This window comes from Pan troglodytes, chromosome 23 (assembly GCF_028858775.2).
Source record: "Pan troglodytes isolate AG18354 chromosome 23, NHGRI_mPanTro3-v2.0_pri, whole genome shotgun sequence".
In the NCBI taxonomy this organism is placed as follows: domain Eukaryota; kingdom Metazoa; phylum Chordata; class Mammalia; order Primates; family Hominidae; genus Pan; species Pan troglodytes.
This window is the reverse complement of record NC_086016.1, coordinates 36,183,593-36,210,283: the sequence shown is the minus strand read 5'-3', so window position 1 is coordinate 36,210,283 and position 26,691 is coordinate 36,183,593. Positions and strand designations below refer to the sequence as shown.

Genomic DNA, 26,691 nt, shown 5'->3' with positions numbered 1-26,691 from the left:
CCAACCTGATGTGGATCCTCCATCTGTCCAGCGTATCCACGCTGCAGGTGTTACCAGCCCCAGAGTCACTTAGTAGTCATCTCAGTCATCAATTCAACTCTTGAGGTTTTAGAGTGCTTGTGTTCAAGTAATCCTATTTTACTTAATTTTTGCTTCACTACTAATAATTATTAGTTATTTCTGTTAATGTCTTACTGTGCCTAGTTTATATATAAAACTTTGTCAAAAGTATGAATATACAGGGAAAACATAGGACAGTATGTATAGGGCTCAGTATTATCAGCAGTTTCAGGCATCTGCTGAGGGTCTTAGAATGCATTCGCCACAGATAAGGGAGAATACTCTAAAAACACAAGAGAAAAACAGTGCCTTGTCCTTTTCTCCAGCACCCTCTTTCCAGAAAGAATCTAATTAGAAGAGTCTTGAATCTTTCTTTCTGCAATGGCTAAGGCTCTGCCATCACAGGTGCTCCTTCTCCTGCCCCAGGCCCAGCTGTCTCCCTTTCCTTCCTCAAACAAGCCAGGTACATTCCTTTGGGACACGCCACTCCCTCTATCTGAATCTCCCTGACCTAAATCATTACTTGTTTGGTTCTTTTTTCTTTTCTTTTTTTTTTTTTTTTTTAGAGGGAATTTCGCTCTGTCACCCAGGCTGCAGTGCAGTGGCATGATCTTGGCTCACTGCAACCTCAGCCTCCCAGGTTCAGACGATTTTCCTGCTTCACCCTCCCGAGTAGCTGGGATTACAGGCACCCACCACCACACTCGGCTAATTTTTTTTTTTTTTTTCATAGAGACGGGTTTCACCATGTTGACCAGGCTGGTCTTGAACTCCTGACCTCAGGTGATCCGCCTGCCTTGGCTTCCCAAAGTGCTGGGATTACAGGCGTGAGCCACTGTGCCTGGCCACTTGTTTGGTTCTTACCATCCAGTCCCCAGCTCAGAGAAGTCTTCCTGGACCCTGTTGAAAGCAGCCTCTTCCACCAGCCAAGTCTTTTATTTGTTCTATTTCCTCCATGACATCTATCAGTGTCTGCAATTATTTTGTTCACTTAGGGTTCTACTTACTTATTTCTACTTACTTATTTCCACCACCAGCATATAAATTTGTTGAAACAGACACACTGTCTGTATTGTACCCCTCTGTATCCCCAGGCTCCAAACAATGCCTGGCATAGAGTAGAAATTCAATAAATATGCATTACATGAATGAATGCTTGCAGGAATTAATGAATGGTGCTGGTAATACAGCCTCATGGTTAGAACTACAGGCTTCAAAACCTGACATCTTTGAGTATGAATTCTGGATTGAACATTTAGTAGTTACCTGAACACAGGCAAGTCAGTGAACTGCTCAAAGCCTCATTTTCTTCCTTTGTAAAACAGGGTCAAATATAGCATTTATCTCGTAAGGTGGTTATGAGAATTCAATGAGAACAACACTGGCCAAGCACTAAGCACAGTGGCTGGCACATAACCTCAGCAAATGGGCATTACAATTACTACAATTATCCTCCTATTTTCCCCTATTCTGTAATACTCTTCCTACTATTGCCAATTAATGGAAACTACAATTCTTTTTTCTATCTTACCTATAGAAAGTCTTCCTGAGGAGACTCTGGTCTAATTGATTCTTTCTCTATTGCCATATTGAAGTTCCATCTGCTTGCAAATTACTGTAGAATAAGAATAGAATGACAATTTAGTGAGCATCTACTATGCTCAAGCATTTGATATATACTGGATTATCTCTTTCACCCACATGGAACTCTGCCAGGGGGAGGAGCAAACAGTGGCAATTGTGCCATGATATCTGTTTGAAATGCTTGTTCTTCAGTGCTGTAAAGAAATAGCACTTGAACATAAATCTCAGCAAAGCTATTTTTATACTTTCTGCAGAAAGGGTACACTCACCAGCAATTTTGCCATGAGAGTACACTGAACAAAGGAGACAGGGTCATTTATAACCTGACGCTTCCACCTTACTGCTGTGTCCAGTTTCTACTGGCTGGAATGGGACCTCACATTCTGTATTTGCCTTGATTGGCTAGCAACTTAGAACTTTTTAAACGAGGCAAAGGCAGAGAACAAAGGAAGGAGGAAGTAACTTGTGGAATGCTGAGAAAGGTAAAAACACCTTCAGATAAGGAAGAGGAACAGGCTATGACGTAATGCTTGCTTGGACTAGTATAAGCATGCCAGGGCAAATATTTAGGCTAAATTGTGGGAGCTAAGAACATAAAGCACATCGATTTCTTTATTATGGCTAGCAGATATTTAAGAATATTAGCACAGGTCTTTGAATAAATTTTGCTTTTAAGAGAAGTTACTATTTATTCCTAATTAGACTGGGAGGAAAGTCTTTGAAGAGGAACCTCTACTTTATTTTTCATATATCCATTCTACCTTCTTTTTTAGTGATAGAGTCATAATTGCTTGGGGAAGGAGGAGCAAAGAGAACATTTCTCGGACTCCCTGGCAGTCAGTTGTGGCCATGAGACTAAGCTGTGGCCAATTAGATAAAAGCAGAAGGAAACTGGTTCAGCAGGAAAACAAGCCTATATTTGTCTTTCCCCCACCCCACCCACACAGTTCCTGCAACCTAGAATGTGGAGGTGGGGGTAGGGGTGGTCCTTAAAGGTAGCTTGAATCTTGAGGTGAACATGAGGATGGATGAACATGAGGATGGTGGGGCAGAAAAATAAAAGAAACTTGCACACTAGCCCTAGAATCCCTACCTACACACTACATTTCGGGGAGAAATAAAAACCGCATTTCTATTTCATTCAAGTCAGTGGTATCTGAGCTTTTCTATGATAAGTAGCAAACCCTAATCCTAACCTTTACTATAGGCATCATAAGCCCATGGTATTAATGAAGACTTGGAACTCAGGAAGAGTGAATAATTTGTCCAAGATTACACAGCTAAAAAGCCACCAACCTGGTATTTGAATGTTGATGAACTTCATTCTAATATACAAGTTTTTTCCATTAATCCTGCAAGTTAGGTCTCAATTCAGGGCAGAAAGGATCTCAGAGGGGTTTACCTCCAACCCTCAGGCAATAGGGAATCCTTTCTCTGGCATCCCTGAAGACCACTCCAGCCTCAGGCTTAATGGCCTCTGGGGACATCAAACTCATGACTCACTGTTCAATCCTTTATTTATTTATTTATTTATTTATTTATTTATTTTTGAGATGAAGTGTCTCTTTGTTGCCCAGGCTGGAGTGCAGTGGCACGACTCCAGCTCACTGCAACCTCTGCCTCTCAGGTTCAAGCAATTCTCCTGCCTCAGCCTCCTGAATAGCTGGGACTACAGGCACATGCCTCCACACCCGGCTAATTTTTGTATTTTTAGTAGAGACTGGGTTTCACCATATTGGTCAGGCTGCTCTCAAACTCCTGACCTCAGGCAATCCACCCACCTCGGCCTCCCAAAGTGCTGGGATTACAGGTGTGAGCCACCGCGCCCGGTCCTCAATCTTTCATTTTTCAGAAAGCTCTTCTTTGATGTAACAGCTGAAATTGACTTTTTTTGTAATGTCCACGCCATAATTGTGAACTTTCAAACCAGTAAGACCCTTGCGGTGTCCACTTGGCTCTTCAAACCTTTCAGGACAGCCTTCAGGTGTCTCTTGGTCTTCTGTATGCCAACTACAATGAATCCTCATTCATTCATAACACAGAGGAGGGATGCTTATGTGCCAAACACTGGGCTATGCACTGAGGCAGATGTGCTGGCTGACCTCAAGGAGTTTGTAGTCTAACGGGACTCCCTAAAAGGGCGTGGTCTCTTTTGGTCCCATTTAACTGTGCCAATTTCTTTCGGAAGAATGGTTCTTATGAGTAGTGTTTCCAATTATGGGGAGATAGACTCATAAACTTAGATTCTTTGTGTCCACCTATCTTAGCCCCTTTATATTTTCTTTTCTTTTATTCTCATCATACTCCCCCTGGAGAACTCAATCGTGCCTGGAATTTCAGTGGTAACCTAAATGCCAACCAATCCCAGGCCTTTATCTCTAAACTCTCTCTTAGGCTCCAGACTCAAATGTAAAGGTCTAATTGTCAACTCCACCTTGATATACTGCAAACCCCTCAAATGCAGTAAGTCCAAAGCTGAATCCATCATCTCTCTCCCTGCCTCCCTTCTGCCTCCAATGCAGCCTCTCCTCCTGCACTCTCTGCTCTGGTTAATGTTACTGTGATCTATGCCATTTTCTAACCTCGCATGATCCCTTCCACTACCTTACACTCCACTTTCTTCCCTGCCAATCTCTTATAAATTCCCCACATCCCTCCCCACCTCTCCACCTCCACGGCCACTGTTGAGTCCTGCATCATCATTTATCCAAACAATTCCAATAACCCCCCTGGCTAACCTTCCTGTTCCTGATGAAAACCCTGTACATTTCAATCTAACCTACACACTATCAGCATTGACCTCTTTAAATCAAACACTGGCTATAGCACCTATTACTTAAAAGCCTTCCATGCAACATGCCTGCTTATCAACTGCGAATGCTGTGGCCATAAAATGACCTCACCAATCAGGCTCCAATTTATGTTTCCAGCTTCATCTCTTCCCACTTCCCTGATCCAATTTTTGTTTGTTTGTTTGTTTGTTTGTTTTTGAGATGGAGTCTCGTGATCTTGGCTCACTGCAACCTCTGCCTCCTGGGTTCAAGTGATTCTCCTGCCCCAGCCTCCCGAGCAGCTGGGATTACAGGCACCTCCCATGCCTGGCTAATTTTTGTGTTTTTAGTAGAGACGGGGGTTTCGCCATGTTGGCCAGGCTGGTCTTGAACTCGTGACCTCAGGTGACCTACCTGCCTCGGCCTCCCAAAGTGCTGGGATTACAAGCATGAGCCACCGCGCCTGGCCCCCAGTCCAAATTCTATACACTGAACCCCAGCTACAGGAAACGGCTCCCTGCTTTCCAACATGTCACATGCTTTTCTGACCCTGTGTCTTCCCTCTTCCTCTTCCTGCTGGTCCCTCTTTGGTAAAATGAAGTCTTCCCCAGTCACCAGGCTGAGCTTTGTCACTGCCTGTGTACTCCCTAGCTGATTGCACAACCTCTTCTAAAATCTTGCCACATGATCATAGAATGCTTGTTATATGACAGACTTTGTGACTATAAGGTCATGGGGGGGGCAATGATTACTTCTTACACACCTCTACATGCTCATGATTTACACACATCCTGCACACAATAATGGAGAAATCAGAGGTGATTAACCATTAATGAGCCCTAACTTGGTGTCAGCCCTACCTTGGTCACGTCACACACCGTTCACCGGAAGACCATAAGGTGTTCTTGAGGTCAGAAAGTGCAGCATAATAATAGACTTACTGCATAATATTTATTGAACACTTACTGTATACCTGGTGTCCAAATTTAAAAGTGCACTAAGTTCAACAGCAAGGCAGTAACTAGAAATGGAAAACCAAAAATCGTATGTTCTCACTGATATGTGGGAGCTAATCTTTGAGGACACAAAGGCATAAAAATGATACACTGGACTTTGGGGACTTGAGGGAAAGAGTGGGAGGGGAGTGAGAGATAAAAGACAATAAATATGGGGCAGTGTATATTACTCGGATGATGGGTGCACCAGGTTCTCACAAATCTCCACTAAAGAACTTACTCATGTAACGAATACCACCTGTACCCCAATAAATTGTGGAAAAATAAATTTAAAATAATAATAATAAAATAAATAAAATGTGGATGGGGAAACACCTGGCTTTTCAGAAGCATCTGCACTGTTATTGACATGCAACATGGCTTCTATGGTCGATATTAACTGTGTGATATTTTCCAAGTAATTCATTTGCAGTGCCTGTTCTAGAAAACTGGAACAAAACAGAAAAGAAGAAATTCAACTAGGTATATCAATATTTTGAAAAAAACAAAAACAAAAACAAAAAAACAGCAAGGCAGGCTTTAGTCAAGGCTATTGCAATTGGGAAGAGAGGCCAGACAGAACTCAATCTGAAGTCAACTGCACTGAACCAAATGGTAGAAGAGGTTGTTTTGTTTTGTTTTGTTCTAGGTTCTGGGGTACATGTGCAGGATGTACCAGTTTGTTACATATGTAAACATGTACCATAGTGGTTTGCTGCACCTATCAACCCATCACCTAGGTATTAAGCCCTGCATGCATTAGCAATTTTTCCTAATGCTCTCTCTCCCCCTACCCCACCCCCCAACAGGCCCCAGTGTGTATCGTTCCCCTCCCTGTGTCCGCACGTTCTCATTTTTCAACCCCGACTTACAAGTGAGAATATGCAGTGTTTGTTTTCTGTTGCTGCGTTAGTTTGCTGAGGATAATGGTTTCCAGCTCCAACCATGTCCCTGCAAAGGGCATGATCTTGTTCCTTTTTATGGCTGCATAGTATTCCATGGTATATATGTACCACATTTTCTTTATCCAGTCTATTGTTGATGGGCATCTGGGTTGATTCCATGTCTTTATTATTGTGAATAGTGCTGCAATGAACATACGCATGCATGTATTTTGTAATAGAACGATTTATATTCCTTTGGGTATATACCCAGTAATGGAATTGTTGGGTCAGATGGTATTTCTGGTTCAAGATCTTTGAGGAATCACCATACCATCTTCCAGAATGGTTGAACTAATTTACATTCCCACCAACAGTGTAAAAGTGTTCCTATTTCTCTGCAACCATCTGTTGTTTCTTGACTTTTTAATAATGGCCATTCTAACTGGCATGAGATGGTATCTTATTGTGGTTTTGATTTGCATTTCTCTAATGATCACTAATGATGAGCTTTTTTTTTTTCCATGTTTGTTGGCTGCATGAATGTCTTCTTTTGAAGGTGTGGAGTTTTTAAGAGCCAGGGTGAGTTGGACCATAGGTGACCTGTGCTTGCTAATTGGCCTTACCCAAAGGAAAATAAGCTTTCTTGCATCTTCTTGACAGGAAGAAATTTTACAACACAGAGCAAGGTGCCCACTGAAAGTTAGGCTCCTACCCTCCCATAGGTAGAGGGATTCTCTTCCATGATGATTACATTTCAAAAGGATGGTTACCAGGTCCTAGAGAAAGACATTCTTGGGTTGTCCACTGGCAAGAGGATTTTTTTTATTTGAAATTCAATTGTTATTAATATAATTGAGCCACATAACACAAATTCATTAACAATATGATAATTTTTTTTTTTTTTTTTTTTTTTGAGATGGTGTCCTGCTCTGTCACCCAGGCTGGAGTGCAGCGGTGCGATCTAAAAGATTTATGGTCGGGCACAGTGGCTCACGCCTCTAATCCCAGCACTTTGGGAGGTCAAGGTGGGTGGATCACCTGAGGTCAGAGGTTCAAGACCAGCCTGGCCAACATGATGAAACCCTGTGTCTACTAAAAATACAAAAAATTAGCCGGGCGTGGTGGTGGGTACCTGCAATCCCAGCTACCCGGGAAGCTGAGGCAGGAGAATCTCTTGAACCCGGGAGGCAGAGGTTGTGATGAGCCAAGATCACACCACTGCACTCCAGCGTGGGCGACAAGAGAGAAACCTCATCTCAAAAATAAAAATAAAAAGATTTACATCTCAAAGGGGCAGAGAAAGAATTTACAATTATGATTTTCTAAAGTAAATGCTCTAAAAAGGGAAGAGAAGGACCCCAAGTGAGAAAGAAGTCTGTCTAAAGTCAAGTCAAGCCTAGAGGAAAGTTAAGGCCATCTCGGTCACTAGCATTGTGCTGAGCACTTTGCATAAACCATCTTATTTAATAATCCTCACAACGGCCCTCTGTAGAAGAATATCAACTTCATTTCACAGCAAGAAGATGGCAGAGCTGCATGCCATAGCTGACAGATAATCCACTTCTCCAGCCTCAGTGTGTGATCAGTCTGGCAGATAAAAAGAACTAAGCAAGTCAGTCTGTTGAATGAATAAACGATCTTTGCTTTACACTTCTCTGGTATTTAGTTGACCAAATGATCGTACTATATGGAAAAGGATGGTAGATCCCATGAGATTCTATGAGATCTCAGTTAGCAACCTGTGGGTCTCTTCCCAAGTACCACAGACCAAGGGCAAGCACACCGCACCTGGGTAAAACAAGCAAGACATAGAAGAATAAGTAATAAAAGTGGGAACAAAATGCTGAAGGAAACTGACAAAGGCATGAGGCACTACAGAAGGTTTCATTTTAGGCAGCCACCTTGCTACTGAGCAGCTATTGGCAAGTGGCCAATAACGTTAGCCATTGTTGTGTGCAAGCCAGTGTAACACAGAGGTTAGGAGTATGAACCCTGAAGTCAGACTACGTGGTTATTACAAGAGTAATGGATTAGTTTGTTAAGGTTGCCATAACATAGTGCCATAAACTGAGTAACTTTTTTTTTTTTTTTTTTTTTGAGACAGAGTCTTACTCTGTTTCCCAGGCTGGAGTGCAGTGGTGCAATCTTGGCTCACTGCAACCTCTGCTTCCCAGGTTCAAGAGATTCTCCTGCCTCAGCCTCCCTAGCAGCAGGAATTATAGGTGCATGCCACCACATTAGGCTAATTTTTGTATTTTTTAGTAGAGACAGGGTTTTACCATGTTGGCCAAGCTGGTCTCGACCTCCTGACCTCAAGTGATCTACCCACCTTGGCCTCCCAAAGTGCTAGGATTACAAGTGTGAGCCACCACACGTGGCCTAGACTGAGTGACTTACAAAACAGAAATTTATTTCCTTACAATTCTGGAGGCTGGAAGTCTTAGATCAAGGTGTCAGCAAAATTGGTTTCTCCTAAGGCCTTTCTCCTTGGCTTAAGGATAGCTATGTTCTCCCTGCGTTCCCATATAGCCATCCTTCTGTGTGTGTCTGAGTCCTAATCATCTCTTGCTTCTTTTCTTTGACAGAATCACTCTGTCACCCAGGCTGGGGTGCAGTGGCGATCATGGCTCACTGCAGCCTCGAACTCCTAGGCTCAAGCAATATTCCCACTTCAGCCTCCTGAGTAGCTGGGACCAGAGGTGCATACAGCCACACATGGCTAACTTTTTAAAAATGTTTTTTGTAGACACAGGCATCTTTCTATGTTGCCCTGGCTGGTCTCAAATTCCTGACCTCAAGGGATCCTCCTGCCTCAGCCTCCTGCAGTGCTGGGATTACAGGCATGAGCCACTATGGCCAGACCTCATCTCTTCTTCTTATAAGGATACTAGTCATAGATTAGAGCCTGCCCTAATGACCTCATTTTAACTTAATCACCTCTTTAAAGGCCCTATCTAGCTCCAAATATAGTTACGTTCTAAGATACTGAGGGTTCAGGTTTCAACATATGATTTTTTTTGAGGGAGATCCAATTCAATCTGTAGCATTTAATGAAGTTAATAGATGTAATATATGTAAAATACTTTAAATTGATTCCTGCCACACAGTTTGTTCTGTAAGTGTTGTTATTATAATCATTATCTGTAATTTTAATAAATTTTATTTCCATGTCTTTCTCTGGCACATAGTGTTCAATAAATATGAGCTTTGTTGTTCATTTATTCGAGAAATATGTATTGATCACCTATTGTGTGTCAGCCACTGTTCTAGGTGAAGGGACGGAGCTATGAATAAGATGCATAAGGGGCCTGTCTTCAGGAAGTGTCATTATTATCATTATTATAGTTATTATATCTTAGGCATTTCATTATCTGCCAATCACAAAACTTTACTTTTAAAGCAAAGTTGTGAGTTTAGCAAGTGAGTATATATGTTAGCTGCAAGTGATTTGTTTTTCTCAAATGTCCATAAACCATCTCTTTGCTGTGTTGGAACTCCATGGAATTAAAGTTCAGTTCAGTGTGTTATAGTGTTCAGGTTACACTTTATTATAAATGGGGGCACGGCTGGGTGGGGCGGCTCACGCCTGTAACCCCAGCACTTTGGGAGGCTGAGGCGGGTGGATCACCTGAGGTCAGGAGTTCAAGACCAGCCTGGCCAACATGGAGAAACCCCATCTCTACTAAAAATACAAAATTAGCTGGGCGTGGTGGTGCATGCCTGTAATTCCAGCTACTGGGAAGGCTGAGGCAGGAGAACTGCTTGAACCTGGGAGGTGGAGGTTGCAGTGAGGGAGATCGCACCACTACACTCCAGCCTGGGCAACAAGACTGAAACTCCGTCTGAAACCTGTCTCTACTAAAAATACAAAAAGTTAGCCGGATGTGGTAGTGTGCGCCTGTAGTCCCAGCGACTCAGGAGGCTGAGGCAGGAGAATCGCGTGAACCTGGGAGGCGGACGTTGCAGCGAGCCGAGATGGCGCCATCTCACTTCCTCCCCAGTGACAGTGCGAGACTCCATCTCAAAAAACAGACAAAACAAAACAAAACAAAAAACGGGGACAAAACATGCCGATGTTTGTTCTTACATTCCTTGACGTCTTGATTTCTAGGATCACTGACTTTGGCTCTGAGACCATCTGACATTCCTTCTAGCACCCTGGGATGCAATCTTTGAGGACTCGGGTTGTCACCTCATTTAGAGCAACCGTCTTCCCCCTTCCTCTCCGATGCCACCTGTGATCTCACCTGTACGGGGCTGCATTCTACCTCCACGCTGCTTATTCACCTTTGTCCGTTCATATCTTGAATTAGGCAGAACCCCTTTCATTTAAAAGCTAAAGAAACCCAGTTTCAAACCCAAACTAGAAAACAAAAGGATTTTATGGACTAATGTAAATAAAAGCCTAAGGTACTCCAGGAGAACTGTCCAACATCTGTCTCCATCTTTTGGTTCTGTTTTCCTCTCTACTGGCTTCAGTCTCACATGGGCTTGCCTTTGATGGTTACAAGATGGTCCCCAGCAAGCCGTCTTCAGTCTACGAGCTTGAAGCTCCAGCAGAAAGAGGACTTCTTTTTCCCAATGTTCCAGCAGAACTACAGGGCGTATTCTCATCAGCTTTGTCCACATCATAAATCTGATCTCAGACTATTCACTTGATTCTGATGGGTCAGATCTGAGCATGAGCTGAAGTCACCTGTAGAGCCTCATGACTGAAGAGGAGAGAATGAGTGGTCCCCTGAAGATTCTGTTGTTAACACCAAAGGAAGGAGGAATGGATGCAAAATTAGAGGAGCAAAAATTAGATGTCCATAATAAATCATATTTCCCACGTGGATATGGATGGAGACAATTCAGAATTGAATCGTCCTGAAGTTTATTTCTAACATGTGAGATGACATCATTTTTTTATTCCTCAAATAGTGGGCTTCTCTTTTTCCTTTGCCTTGCTTCATGTAATGCTGGCAGCATCATTTTTGTATGGTTCAGGATATGTAAGGATACGCTTGTTGTGAACTTTTCTCTCATGTTGAAAACTCCACTTTTGAATCTGGCCACCATCTTTCAAAAACCTGAGCTTATTGGAGATCTTCCAATGGGTTTCTTAACATATCTATAAATTTTCTCCTTGTATTCATTCAATTTTTTTGAAGACATTATATACATTCTTTCTTTCGACAATTATTAACTGAGCACTTACCCAGGAAATACTATCGAGGAAAGTGCTATTCTAGGTCCTAACACTACACCAATGAACTGGAGAGAAACCATCACTACCCTGCCAGAGTCCATACTTCAGAGGAGTGGGGAATTAGGTAGGAATAATGTAGTGTTAAAATGCTGCCTTGATCTACTTTTGAGGCCCTAGCTGGAGGCCAGTCAGTTCCTCCTTCTTGAGTAGCTGCTTTAGTCCACACCCCAACCATCTCCCTTTTACAGGTCACATTCTGGGCCACTATACACCCACCCTAATCATCCTAGGGTCAGGGATCAGACAACCAAGGACAGCCTCTATGCCCCAGAACCCACTGGAATTATTTAAATTAGCCCTAGCCTACTTGCCCTGCCCTGCTCATTCCTTCCCACGGAAGCCACGAGAAAGGCTCTTGCCCGGGATTTCCCTCCCTCCCTCTGCCTCAGGACCACCCCATTGCTTCCCCTGCATGGGTGCTGTCTCTGCAGGGAACTTCGCATGACAAAACTGTAAAACCCTTTCCAGTTTATCTCTCCTCATCTGTGTCTGGCCTCCTCAAGCCTCACCCAATATTATATGGTTAAAACTCCGGGGAAGTTAAATCTCCAGTATTTGATATCTAGGTATGATTGCCCCAACTTCCCACTTTTGGGGCCTAGAGAAGCCCGAAAACACCATGAACTTTCTGCAAACTCCTTGTGGTTGGGATTCCTGCATCCCCACGAAGAACTTCTTTTCAAGCGCAAATCTCCTTGGTCAAAAACTCACATTCTTTATCTACATCCAAAAAAAAAAAAAAAAAATCCACTCACAACTAGTTTTTGTAAACTTGTATTGAAGGCCAGGCATGATGGCTCATGCCTGTAATCCCAGCACTTTGGGAGGCCGAGGTGGGCGGATCATGAGGTCAGGAGATTGAGACCATCCTGGCTAACACGGTGAAACCCCATCTCTACTAAAAATACAAAAAATTAGCAGGGCATGGTGGCGGGTGCCTGTAGTCCCAGCTACTCGGGAGGCTGAGGCAGGAGAATGGCGTGAACCCGGGAGGCGGAGCTTGCAGTGAGTCCAGATCGCGCCACTGCACCCCAGCCTGGGCGACAGAGCAAGACTCCGTCTCAAAAAAAAAAAAAAAAAAAAAAGAATAATGACAACTGCTACAAGATCAAGCAAAATCAATGTGGAAAAGCATCCACTGAATTTAGTAATGTCCCCATCTTAAGAGATCTTCTCATGAGATATTTTAGTAGAATGGTAAAGACAGATAAGAGTGAGATGCAGATTGGCCAGGTGCAGTGGCTCACGCCTGTAATCCCAGCACTTTGGGAGGCTGAGGCGAGTGGATCACTTGATGTCAGGAGTTCAAGACCAGCCTGGCCAACATGGTGAAACCCCGTCTGTATCAAAAAATACCAAAAAAAAAAAAAAAAAAAAAAAATTAGCCAGGCATGGTGGTGCGCACCTCTAATCCTAGCTACTCAGGAGGCTGAGGTAGGAGAATCACTTGAACCCAAGAGATGGAGGTTGCAGTGAGCCAAGATGGCACCACTGCACTCCAGCCTGGGCAACAGAGTAAGACACTGTCTAAAAAAAATAAATAATAAAAATTAAAAAAAAAAAAAAAAGATGCAGACTATGTGGGAGGTGAGAAAACAAATGTCTTCTCTAATGAAGAGTGGAAGGAAAATGTGGTGGGAGATGCATCAGCTGCCCCAGATTTTAGCCTTAGGGTCATGCCTAAGTGGCACAGAGAGAGACAAAGGTGCCAACCTTGCTATGGGAGTGTATCAATGGATGAGCTGGAGGTAGCGCCCTGGGCTCCTGTGGGCTGCATCTGTGGCCAAGGGACCATTAATACCTACATGCTCCAGTAAGAGGACTCAGAGTTTCCAAGGGAAACTTCTGCAGAGAAGCAGAAGTCTAAGGATGGAGCAAAGCAAATACAGAAGCAAATAACCAAGATCACAGACTCCAGCACACATATCCACCCACAAAAAACGGAGGCAGCTGAGTGCCAGGGCTCACGCCTGTAATCCCAGGACTTTGGGAGGCCAAGGTGGGCAGATCACAAGGTCAGGAGTTCGAGACCAGCCTGACCAACATGGTGAAATCCTGTCTCTACAAAAAATACAAAAATTAGCTGAGCATGATGGTGTGTGCCTGTAATTCCAGCTACTCGGGAGGCTGAGGAAGGAAAATTGCTTGAACCCGGGAGGCGGAGGTTGCAGTGAGCCCAGATCATGCCACTGCACTCCAGCCTGGGGGACAGAGAAAGACACTGTCTCAAAAAAAAAAAAAAAAAGAAAGAAAGAAAGAGAAAAAAAGCTTTGCAAATTCAAACTAATGTTGTGTGATGTAACAGATTTGAATAAGCAAGTATACAATAGCAGACTATGGTAGTAGAGCCTGCAAGAAGGGAACCAAGGATTGCTAGGGAATACTAGATAAGAAAATACAGCCAGTGGCAGGAAAACCACCACTATAGCCAATGGAGAACTTAAAGAAACACACACACATACTCTGGCCAGGCACAGTGGCTCATGCCTGTAATCACAGCACTTTTGGAGGCTGAGGCAGGCAGATAATTTGAGGCCAGGAGTTCGAGACCAGCCTGAACAACATGGCGAAACCTCATCTCTATTAAAAATACAAAAATTAGGCTGGGCGCAGTGGCTCACACCTGTAATCTCAGCACTTTGGGAGGCCTAGGCGGGCAGATCATGAGGTCAGAAGATCGAGACCATCCTGGCTAACACGGTGAAACCCCATCTCTACGAAAAATACAAAAAAATTAGCTGGGCATGGTGGCATGCACCTGCAGTCCTGGCTACTCGGGAGGCTGAGGCAGGGGAATCGCTTGAATCAGGGAGGCAGAGGTTGCAGTGAGCCAAGATCACGCCACTGGAATAGCTTGAACCGGGGAGGTGGAGGTTGCAGTGAGCCGAGATCACGCCACTGGAATAGCTTGAACCAGGGAGGTGGAGGTTGCAGTGAGCTGAGATCACGCCACTGCACTCCAGCCTGGGTCAGAGTGAGACTCTGTCTCAAAAAGAAAAAAAAGAAAAGAAAAAAGAAATACAAAAATTAGCCAGGCATGGTGGCATGTGCCTATAATCTCAGCTACTTGGGAGGCTGAAGCATGAGAATCGTTTGAATCTGGGAGGCAGAGATTTCAGTGAGCCAAGATTGTGCTGCCACACTCCAGCCTGGGCAACAGAGTGGGACTCTGCCTGAGGAAAAAAAAGAAAGAAAGAAAAGAAACACACACACATGCTTATACACACACATACTGACACAGATAGAGAAAGAGGCACAGGAGGAGTAGGATGAGGTCTGAGCAGGCAAGGGTTAAAAACAGCCATCCAAGGAGAAATCAAGCACTACTTCTTCCATCGCCCTTGGAGACTAGGAGAACAGTAAAGACCCTAGGAAGTTGGAGCGTAGCGATCAGGGTATGTGGCTTACAATGTAGAATGGGAGAAACAGAAACAGATGGGCAGCTCCAAATGAAGGAGGTGAGCACTCACCAGGTGTCTAGACTCACATACTAACCACACTTAGTGAAAGTGCCATCCACAAAGAAAATTGCTTCCAGGCTTAAAAACCATGGTTCAGTAACCTGCCTGAACCACCACCCTATATTTGGTCTAGGCTAATGGGGATTCCTAGACAAACCTTAATATTCTTGAGGAAGGGAGAAACACAAAATTTTGCCAAAGAAAGAAGTGTAAGGAGAAAATGTTTAGTCACTCAACCACTCAACAAATATTTCCTGAGCAGCTACTATATGCCAGAATAAAGCTGTGAACAGAGCACAAGCATTTGATCTTGTGTTTTTCTTCTCTTCATCTCAATGTCAGTTTCCTCCCTGTCCACCAGAAGCATGCATATTGTCCAGAGATCTAAGATTGTTAGAAAACGTGAAAAAAAAACAAGAAGTTGCAAACAGTAGGAGACTGATGAATAAAAGGATTTCTCCCATCCTGCCCAACGAATAGTCACTCTTAGAGAGTCTGTCCCAAGAATCTGCTTTCCTGAACTCAGAAATATACTTTGACTTAAACTGATGACTTTTTTTGGGTGATCAAACAAGGACTGAATTGAACACATTGGCTGAAAATTCGAGGTCCCACTGAACAGATGTCGGAGCTATTTTCCTTCCCCTACCCTAGTTAGGAGGTTGGTTAACTAGGAAGCCCAAATGAAAGCTGCTTTCATGGTATCTGCAATATAAATTGACATTCATGATCTGTTCTGCTAACGGCATTAACTTTATAATAGCTCTTAAGTGATTCTAACATATAAGTAGGATTGAGAACCACTGCTATATAGCCCATGGAGAACTTACAGAAACACACACACATACTTACACATACACATATTGACACAGATGGAACAAGAGGCACAGGGTGAGTTGGGTAAGGTCTGACCAGGAAAGGGTTAGAAACAGCCATCCAAGGAGGAATCAAGCATCACTAATTCTATCTCCCTAGGAAACTAGGAAAACAGTAAAAGCCCTACAAAGAGTGTAGTGATTGGGGGTGTTACCAGGAGTGGACAATAAGTTCATCCATTATGCATTTCTTCTAAAAGTAATTGCTCCTACTTTCATTAAATCGTTATTTGAACACTTCCTACCTCCTACAAACACTGCATAGTACAAAAAACGAAGGACAAGCCTCCACCCTCAAATGGCTCACAATCTAGTGAGGAAGAGAGGCAAATAAATGGTCTGCAGTGGCACAGCTCAATTGAGCTGTGATAAGAGGAATTTGCAGAGAGGGAATGCAGCCAGTGTCGAGGGAATTAGGTAAGGCTTTCCAGAAGAACTGACACCTGAACTGAATCTCTTGTCACCTTAATCTTGAAATTTCTCTTCTGTAGAAATGTGAAAAATAAACGTCTGTTGTTTAGGCCACCCTGTCTATGGCATTTTGTTGTAGCAACCCAGACAGATGACTACAGTCTAGCAGCAAAGAGAGGGAATGAGCATTCCAAGTAGCAGGAGCAGCACTCAGGGATGAGAGGGTGCAGGCGCAGTAGCAGAGTCCCAGAGGGATGAGAGAGTGTGGCATGTTCTGGAGCTATAAGCACTTTTGATGCCTATAGCAATGACGATGACAATTAGAGAGAAGTTCAAGACAGCTGATATCCAAGAACTAAACTGCCTAGTACCAACTCTAATTGATATGTGCATTCAAGGAAGGGCAAGGTCAGTGAACACCAAGGGCCAGGGCAGGGGGTGTTTCTTGGAGGGGGTATGGCAGCAGAGAGGCCCACTGTCCAAGGCTCAGAATGGAATCCAGTACATTTCCATTTGCCTTCAACTGTAAAGTAAGCATGACCCTCCTCTCACTTCCCCTTGGGAAGTTTGCTTTCCAGAGGAAGCTGTTTAAGGACATGTATTTGCTTGAGGCAGATTGAAAAGGTGATGGCTGTGGTGAATGTGCATGGAGCTCATTCAAATGGGATGGATTCAAGTACATTTTGGAAAAAAGGATTTTCAAACGCCTTTGCCAGGCCGGTTATATAGAGGCAGCTTGACTGATCATCTGACACTCTTTCACGTGTTGGGTATACATCTATAGCAACCTTTTAGGGCACTTACCCAGCAAAAAAGTAAAATTATACATTGAAGTGGAGGCGTGATATGCAAGAGAGAGACAACAGCATCTCTATTAAACCACTTAGCACCACCATCCTCAGCCACTTGGGGCCGGAAAGATGGTCTGTTGAAGGGTGGTGTTTAAAAAAACTCATTCCAGGCATGTACAGAAATAGTTTTTTTCTAACAATTAAGAAACATTTTCAGATATTTTGCTGTGGTGGGGTATTTCAGAAACATTTATGTCTCTAAATGCCAGATTCCTCAGACTGGTTAATGCAGAAGTATTAAAAAGAAATGTATTTTTTTAAAATTTGTTTCAGAATGCACTCAGCAGAAGTGGTTCAGCATGGGGAATTTTTCATTTTTATTCAACCTCTTAATACAACCAGGAGCATCTTGGGACCCTCAAGGACCTTAATGATTAATTCTCTACTTACTTCTATATTCTCTTCTCTAGAAACTCTTCAGGTGACCTGCTAAATTCAAATACTGTCAAAATGTCAATAATCAACCAAATATTTCATGGTGTTGTGTGCATTTGTTCTATGCTGTTCCCTCTACCTAGGATGAATTTTTATTACTGTTTGCCTGGTGAACCCTTTTCTAAACCCTTTGAAATAAACAGAAACATGGCTTCCTCCAGACTCCCAAGATAAAAGGTATTAATTTCCTCTCTTCTGCAGCAACAGCTTCGAGTTCAGCCCCCACTCTTGGCCATTCGGGCAGAATGCGTGAGCTTCTGCTCCTTTCCTTCCTACTTCATAAAGATGGAGTCAGAAACAGCTTCAGAACATGACCCTTCATTCCCACCTACTCCAGACATACACCCTCCTTAGCTCTGCCCAATGCTTATTCCAAAGCTCCATGACCCTTCATTCCCACCTACTCCAGACACACACCCTCCTTAGCTCTGCCCCATGCTCATTCCAAAGCCCCTTCAATCTCAGGTGGGTGTGTTCCTTACCTGGCAAGTGTCACTGCTGTGTATGTTCTCTTGATGGACACATCAGCACAAAGATACCCCTATAAAGATATCTGACAGTTATTGAACACTTCATGCAAAGAGCTTTTCCAAGTTTTCCCTATGTCTTAAAAATTCCACAATGTGGAATTTTTCTGATTTCCAATATTTATAGGTCTGGGACCACATGGGCAGGGCAAACCAAAGGATGAGCCTCCTATGGGCCAACTGGCCAAGAGTAAGGACTGAGCTCTAGGCATTCTGATGAGCACTTACTAGAGCTTGCCACAAACTATGTGAAAGCACAGAGGATGGTATTGCTGATCTTGCCTGGAGGACAAAGAGGGCTTCAGAGAGGAAGTGCCCTGTGCCATCATTAGATTTATGACAATGTATCCCGCCTGGCAAAATGAGGCTTAGTTGTGATGTTTGGTAGCACATAGATAAACATTTAAGTTTTAAAATGTGTCCGTTTAGAGATAATAGACAGTATAGGCGGAATGTGGATCTCACAAAAGTAGAACAATTCAGGTTTATTACATACCATTCTACTTGCTTCATTGACAAATGGCATTTTGCCTTCACTATGAGAAGGTCATTAATCTAAGTATTTTCAAATACTAATTTATTCGATCCTCATAACAACTCTATGAGGTAGGTATTATACTGTTTTGGGGTCCATAAGACACCAGAGAAAACTAAGTCACAGAAATGTTAAATAACTTACCCAAGGTCATAGAGCTAGCAAGTGGGAGGACTTGAACCCAGGCAGTTTGGGGCTAGTACCTATGCACGTGGACAACATAATATGCTACCTCCTATGCAGATATGTGTGGAAAAACCATAAGCTCAAGAGAACAAGGGCATATATCTTTTTCTCTTCACTGTGTATCCAGCCTTTACATTAGAGCATGGCTCATAGTTGGAGCTAAATATTAAATGCCTTTGAATAAATGGATGATAGACAATAGAAGAACATTTATTTGGTTATATTGATCACACTATTGTATCTGTGTGTTTACATATCTGTCTTCCCTTCAGACCTTCATTCTTGTCACATAGTATTTGCTCACTAAATTCACTGATTCAAAAGACATTTATTTGTTGCCTTTGTGCTTCAAAAGTACGTATCATGTAATAGAAGATCATAAATGGTACTATAATGCTGCTCTAATAAATCGGGAGAATTTTTAAAATCAAAGATGGTTTAGAACTATAGTTGTGTACAGTCATACATCATCACAACAGGGGTACCTCCCTTTAAGAAAACCAGATTTTGGCTGGGCGTGGTAGTGCATGCCTGTAATCCTAGCACTTTGGAGGCCGAGGCGGGCAGATCACCTGAGGTCAGGAGTTCAAGACTAGCTTGACCAACATGGTGAAACCCTGTCTATACTAAAAATACAAAAATTAGCCGGGCATAGTGGCACATGCCTGTAATCCCAGCTACCTGGGAGGCTGAGGCAGGAGAATCGCTGGAACCCAGGAGGCAGAGGGTGCAGTGAGCCGAGATCATGCCACTGCACTCCAGCCTGGGTGACAGAGCAAGACCCTGTCTCAAAAAAAAAAAAAAAAAAAAAAAGAAAAGAAAAGAAAATCAGATTTTTCGTGAAAGAGAGGTTGACAGAGCAGTTACATTCCATGTTGATAGAGTTTGGGTGTTCTGTCTCTTCCAACTCTCATGTTGAAATGTGACTTCCAGTGTTGGAGGTGCGGCCTGGTGGGAGATGTTTGCGTCATGGGAGCAGATCCCTCATGAAAGTTTTGGTGTTTTCCTCATGGTAATGAGTGAGTTATTGTTCTGTGAGCTCATATGAGATCTGGTTGTTTAAAAGAGCCTGGAACTGCCTCCTCTCTCTTGCTCCCTTTATCACAGCATGAGAGAAGCTTACACTGAGGCCTGTAAGCTTTGTGAGGCCCTCGCCAGAAGCATGCTTCCTGTACCATGCTTCCTGTACAGCCAGAGAATTGTGAGCCAAAGTAAACCTCTTTTCTTTATATTATCCAATCTCAGATATTCCCTTATAGCAACACAAAACAAACTAATACACATACAGTTCCCCCTTTATATTGATTTACAATACATTAGGGTTCCACCTTTATATTGAGTGCACAAAAAAGCCCTTTCAAGTGATTCTACGTTCAAAACTTTAACTTACACCAGCTTTATGAAGGTCAGCTCAGTGACATAAAGTGAGTGTACCCATAAATCCATCAACTTACAAGATGACACATATCTCCCAGTGATGCCCGTAAGAAAGGACAGAGAACATTCTCAACAGATTATTCATAATTCTTCTGACAAAATTATGTGATGGCTATGTTTTCAATTATAATTAGTGACATTATCTAATACAGCATGTTACAGAAGAGTTGGAAAAAAAATGAACTCTAAAGTTAGCTCCACATGGATTCGAATTCTAGTCCGCTGCTTCTGGTTGTGTGCCCTTGAACATGTGACTCTGTCTTTCTTTCCTCACCAAAAAAAAAAAAAAAGAAGGAAATTAACAATGCCCATTTGCACAGGGCATTGTGAGATCATGAAAGTCAAGTGCGAGACACACAATAGCTCTGAAATAAAAGTTCATTTCCTTTGCTTCTTTCCCCTGACCCTAAACCATCTGACCCGGCAATCCCACTACTGGGTGTATACCCAAAGGATTATAAATCATTCTACTATAAAGACACATGCACACGTATGTTTATTGTGGTACAGTTCACAATAGCAAAGACTTGGAACCAACCCAAATGCTCATCAATGATAGACTGGATAAAGAAAATGTGTCACATATACACCATGGAATACTACGCAGCCATAAAAAAGGATGAGTTTATGTCCTTTGCAGGGACATGGATGAAGCTGGAAACCATCACTCTCAGCAAACTAACACAAGAACAGAAAACCAAACACTGCATGTTCTCACTCATAAGTGGGAGCTGAACAATGAGAACACATGGGCACAGGGAGGGGAACATCACACACTGGGGCCTGACAGGGGGTGGGGGGCCAGGGGAGGGATAGCATTAGGACAAATACCCAATGTAGATGACAGGTTTATGGGTGCAGCAAACCACCATGGCACGTGCATACCTATGTAACAAACCTGCACGTTCAGCACATGAATCCCAGAACTTAAAGTACAATAAAAAAAATTCAAAAATTATCAGCTTCACATTATTAATAAGCAACACCAAATGTAGAAAGACATGCCTTGCCAATGTCTTGACCCCTTGAGTCAACCAGACAAGGATTCTGGTTGCCCAGGAGGAAGCTAAGAGGGAATAGCAATTGAAACAGAAAAATAAGGGGAACTACTCCCAAATACTAGGGCTTACTTGGGTCATTTCAGTGAGTTCCTTAAAAACTCAGCAGGGGATTTTCATTGCACTATTTCCCAGAGTGGTTGATGCAATCTCCAGTAAACTATAAGTGAAATAGGCACGCACGCACATACCGAGTAGTGTGGTGTCATTTACAAGAATGTGCATCCTGAAGATGGCCGAATAGGAACAGCTCCGGTCTACAGCTCCCAGCGTGAGCGACGCAGAAGACAGTGATTTCTGCATTTCCATCTGAGGTACCGGGTTCATCTCACTAGGGAGTGCCAGACAGTGGGCGCAGGCCAGTGGGTGCGCGCACCGTGCGCGAGCCGAAGCAGGGCGAGGCATTGCCTCACCTGGGAAGCGCAAGGGGTCAGGGAGTTCCCTTTCCGAGTCAAAGAAAGGGGTGACGGACGCACCTGGAAAACTCGGGTCACTCCCACCCGAATATTGCGCGTTTCAGACCGGCTTAAAAAACGGCGCACCACGAGACTATATCCCACACCTGGCTCGGAGGGTCCTACGCCCACGGAGTCTCGCTGATTGCTAGCACAGCAGTCTCAGATCAAACTGCAAGGCGGCAGCGAGGCTGGGGGAGGGGCGCCCGCCATTGCCCAGGCTTGCTTAGGTAAACAAAGCAGCCAGGAAGCTCGAACTGGGTGGAGCCCACCACAGCTCAAGGAGGCCTGCCTGCCTCTGTAGGCTCCACCTCCGGGGGCAGGGCACAGACAAACAAAAAGACAGCAGTAACCTCTGCAGACTTAAATGTCCCTGTCTGACAGCTTTGAAGAGAGCAGTGGTTCTCCCAGCACGCAGCTGGAGATCTGAGAACGGGCAGACTGCCTCCTCAAGTGGGTCCCTGACCCCTGACACCCCGAGCAGCCTAACTGGGAGGCACCCCCCAGCAGGGGCACACTGACACCTCACACGGCAGGGTATTCCAACAGACCTGCAGCTGAGGGTCCTGTCTGTTAGAAGGAAAACTAACAAACAGAAAGGACATCCACACCAAAAACCCATCTGTACATCACCATCATCAAAGACCAAAAGTAGATAAAACCACAAAGATGGGGAAAAAACAGAACAGAAAAACAGGAAACTCTAAAATGCAGAGTGCCTCTCCTCCTCCAAAGGAACGCAGTTCCTCACCAGCAACGGAACAAAGCTGGATGGAGAATGATTTTGACGAGCTGAGAGAAGAAGGCTTCAGACGATCAAATTACTCTGAGCTACGGGAGGACATTCAAACCAAAGGCAAAGAAGTTGAAAACTTTGAAAAAAATTTAGAAGAATGTATAACTAGAATAACCAATACAGAGAAGTGCTTAAAGGAGCTGATGGAGCTGAAAACCAAGGCTCGAGAAATACGTGAAGAATGCAGAAGCCTCAGGAGCCGATGCGATCAACTGGAAGAAAGGGTATCAGCAATGGAAGATGAAATGAATGAAACTAAGCGAGAAGGGAAGTCTAGAGAAAAAAGAATAAAAAGAAATGAGCAAAGCCTCCAAGAAATATGGGACTATGTGAAAAGACCAAATCTACGTCTGATTGGTGTACCTGAAAGTGATGCGGAGAATGAAACCAAGTTGGAAAACACTCTGCAGGATATTATCCAGGAGAACTTCCCCAATCTAGCAAGGCAGGCCAACGTTCAGATTCAGGAAATACAGAGAACGCCACAAAGATACTCCTCGAGAAGAGCAACTCCAAGACACATAATTGTCAGATTCACCAAAGTTGAAATGAAGGAAAAAATGTTAAGGGCAGCCAGACAGAAAGGTCGGGTTACCCTCAAAGGGAAGCCCATCAGACTAACAGCGGATCTCTCGGCAGAAACCCTACAAGCCAGAAGAGAGTGGGGGCCAATATTCAACATTCTTAAAGAAAAGAATTTTCAACCCAGAATTTCATATCCAGCCAAACTAAGCTTCATAAGTGAAGGAGAAATAAAATACTTTACAGACAAGCAAATGCTGAGAGATTTTGTCACCACCAGGCCTGCCCTAAAAGAGCTCCTGAAGGAAGCGCTAAACATGGAAAGGAACAACCGGTACCAGCCGCTGCAAAATCATGCCAAAATGTAAAGACCATCAAGACTAGGAAGAAACTGCATCAACTAACGAGCAAAATCACCAGCTAACATCATAATGACAGGATCAAATTCACACATAACAATATTAACTTTAAATGTAAATGGACTAAATTCTCCAATTAAAAGACACAGACTGGCAAGTTGGATAAAGAGTCAAGACCCATCAGTGTGCTGTATTCAGGAAACCCATCTCACGTGCAGAGACACACATAGGCTCAAAATAAAAGGATGGAGGAAGATATACCAAGCAAATGGAAAACAAAAAAAGGCAGGGGTTGCAATCCTAGTCTCTGATAAAACAGACTTTAAACCAACAAAGATCAAAAGAGACAAAGAAGGCCATTACATAATGGTAAAGGGATCAATTCAACAAGAGGAGCTAACTATCCTAAATATTTATGCACCCAATACAGGAGCACCCAGATTCATAAAGCAAGTCCTGAGTGACCTACAAAGAGACTTAGACTCCCACACATTAATAATGGGAGACTTTAACACCCCACTGTCAACATTAGACAGATCAACGAGACAGAAAGTCAACAAGGATACCCAGGAATTGAACTCAGCTCTGCACCAAGCGGACCTAATAGACATCTACAGAACTCTCCACCCCAAATCAACAGAATATACATTTTTTTCTGCACCACACCACACCTATTCCAAAATTGACCACATAGTTGGAAGTAAAGCTCTCCTCAGCAAATGTAAAAGAACAGAAATTATAACAAACTATCTCTCAGACCACAGTGCAATCAAACTAGAACTCAGGATTAAGAATCTCACTCAAAGCCGCTCAACTACATGGAAACTGAACAACCTGCTCCTGAATGACTGCTGGGTACATAACGAAATGAAGGCAGAAATAAAGATGTTCTTTGAAACCAACGAGAACAAAGACACAACATACCAGAATCTCTGGGACGCATTCAAAGCAGTGTGCAGAGGGAAATTTATAGCACTAAATGCCCACAAGAGAAAGCAGGAAAGATCCAAAATTGACACCCTAACATCACAATTAAAAGAACTAGAAAAGCAAGAGCAAACACATTCAAAAGCTAGCAGAAGGCAAGAAATAACTAAAATCAGAGCAGAACTGAAGGAAATAGAGACACAAAAAACCCTTCAAAAAATTAATGAATCCAGGAGCTGGTTTTTTGAAAGGATCAACAAAATTGATAGACCGCTAGCAAGACTAATAAAGAAAAAAAGAGAGAAGAATCAAATAGACGCAATAAAAAATGATAAAGGGGATATCACCACCGATCCCACAGAAATACAAACTACCATCAGAGAATACTACAAACACCTCTACGCAAATAAACTAGAAAATCTAGAAGAAATGGATACATTCCTCGACACATACACTCTCCCAAGACTAAACCAGGAAGAATTTGAATCTCTGAATAGACCAATAACAGGAGCTGAAATTGTGGCAATAATCAATAGTTTACCAACCAAAAAGAGTCCAGGACCAGATGGATTCACAGCCGAATTCTACCAGAGGTACAAGGAGGAACTGGTACCATTCCTTCTGAAACTATTCCAATCAATAGAAAAAGAGGGAATCCTCCCTAACTCATTTTATGAGGCCAGCATCATTCTGATACCAAAGCCTGGCAGAGACACAACCAAAAAAGAGAATTTTAGACCAATATCCTTGATGAACATTGATGCAAAAATCCTCAATAAAATACTGGCAAACCGAATCCAGCAGCACATCAAAAAGCTTATCCACCATGATCAAGTGGGCTTCATCCCTGGGATGCAAGGCTGGTTCAACATACGCAAATCAATAAATGTAATCCAGCATATAAACAGAGCCAAAGACAAAAACCACATGATTATCTCAATAGATGCAGAAAAAGCCTTTGACAAAATTCAACAACCCTTCCTGCTAAAAACTCTCAATAAATTAGGTATTGATGGGACATATTTCAAAATAATAAGAGCTATCTATGACAAACCCACAGCCAATATCATACTGAATGGGCAAAAACTGGAAGCATTCCCTTTGAAAACTGGCACAAGACAGGGATGCCCTCTCTCACCGCTCCTATTCAACATAGTGTTGGAAGTTCTGGCCAGGGCAATCAGGCAGGAGAAGGAAATAAAGGGTATTCAATTAGGAAAAGAGGAAGTCAAATTGTCCCTGTTTGCAGACGACATGATTGTTTATCTAGAAAACCCCATTGTCTCAGCCCAAAATCTCCTTAAGCTGATAAGCAACTTCAGCAAAGTCTCAGGATACAAAATCAATGTACAAAAATCACAAGCATTCTTATACACCAACAACAGACAAACAGAGAGCCAAATCATGAGTGAACTCCCATTCACAATTGCTTCAAAGAGAATAAAATACCTAGGAATCCAACTTACAAGGGATGTGAAGCACCTCTTCAAGGAGAACTACAAACCACTGCTCAAGGAAATAAAAGAGGATACAAACAAATGGAAGAACATTCCTTGCTCATGGGTAGGAAGAATCAATATCGTGAAAATGGCCATACTGCCCAAGGTAATTTACAGATTCAATGCCATCCCCATCAAGCTACCAATGACTTTCTTCACAGAATTGGAAAAAACTACTTTAAAGTTCATATGGAACCAAAAGAGAGCCCGCATCGCCAAGTCAATCCTAAACCAAAAGAACAAAGCTGGAGGCATCACACTACCTGACTTCAAACTATACTACAAGGCTACAGTAACCAAAACAGCATGGTACTGGTACCAAAACAGAAATATAGATCAATGGAACAGAACAGAGCCCTCAGAAATAACGCCGCTTACCTACAACTATCTGATCTTTGACAAACCTGAGAAAAACAAGCAATGGGGAAAGGATTCCCTATTTAATAAATGGTGCTGGGAAAACTGGCTAGCCATATGTAGAAAGCTGAAACTGGATCCCTTCCTTACACCTTATACAAAAATCAATTCAAGATGGATTAAAGATTTAAACGTTAGACCTAAAACCATAAAAACCCTAGAAGAAAACCTAGGCATTACCATTCAGGACATAGGCGTGGGCAAGGACTTCATGTCCAAAACACCAAAAGCAATGGCAACAAAAGCCAAAATTGACAAATGGGATCTAATTAAACTAAAGAGCTTCTGCACAGCAAAAGAAACTACTATCAGAGTGAATAGGCAACCTACAACATGGGAGAAAATTTTCGCAACCTACTCATCTGACAAAGGGCTAATATCCAGAATCTACAGTG

At 43.0% G+C, this 26,691-nt stretch overlaps 1 long non-coding RNA gene across 1 annotated transcript in view; it reads right to left on the bottom strand.

Moving 5' to 3' along the window:
• Positions 1 to 1,349: 1,349 nt before the first annotated feature.
• Positions 1,350 to 26,691, bottom strand: part of LOC134809724 (uncharacterized) — a 95,585-nt gene continuing 70,243 nt past the window's right edge. The window contains exons 2-3 of the long non-coding RNA XR_010156149.1: positions 18,061 to 18,119; positions 1,350 to 1,675 (exon numbers count right to left, since the gene is read on the bottom strand). This is a non-coding gene — a long non-coding RNA (uncharacterized LOC134809724). The remainder of the gene's footprint in view (positions 1,676 to 18,060; positions 18,120 to 26,691) is intronic.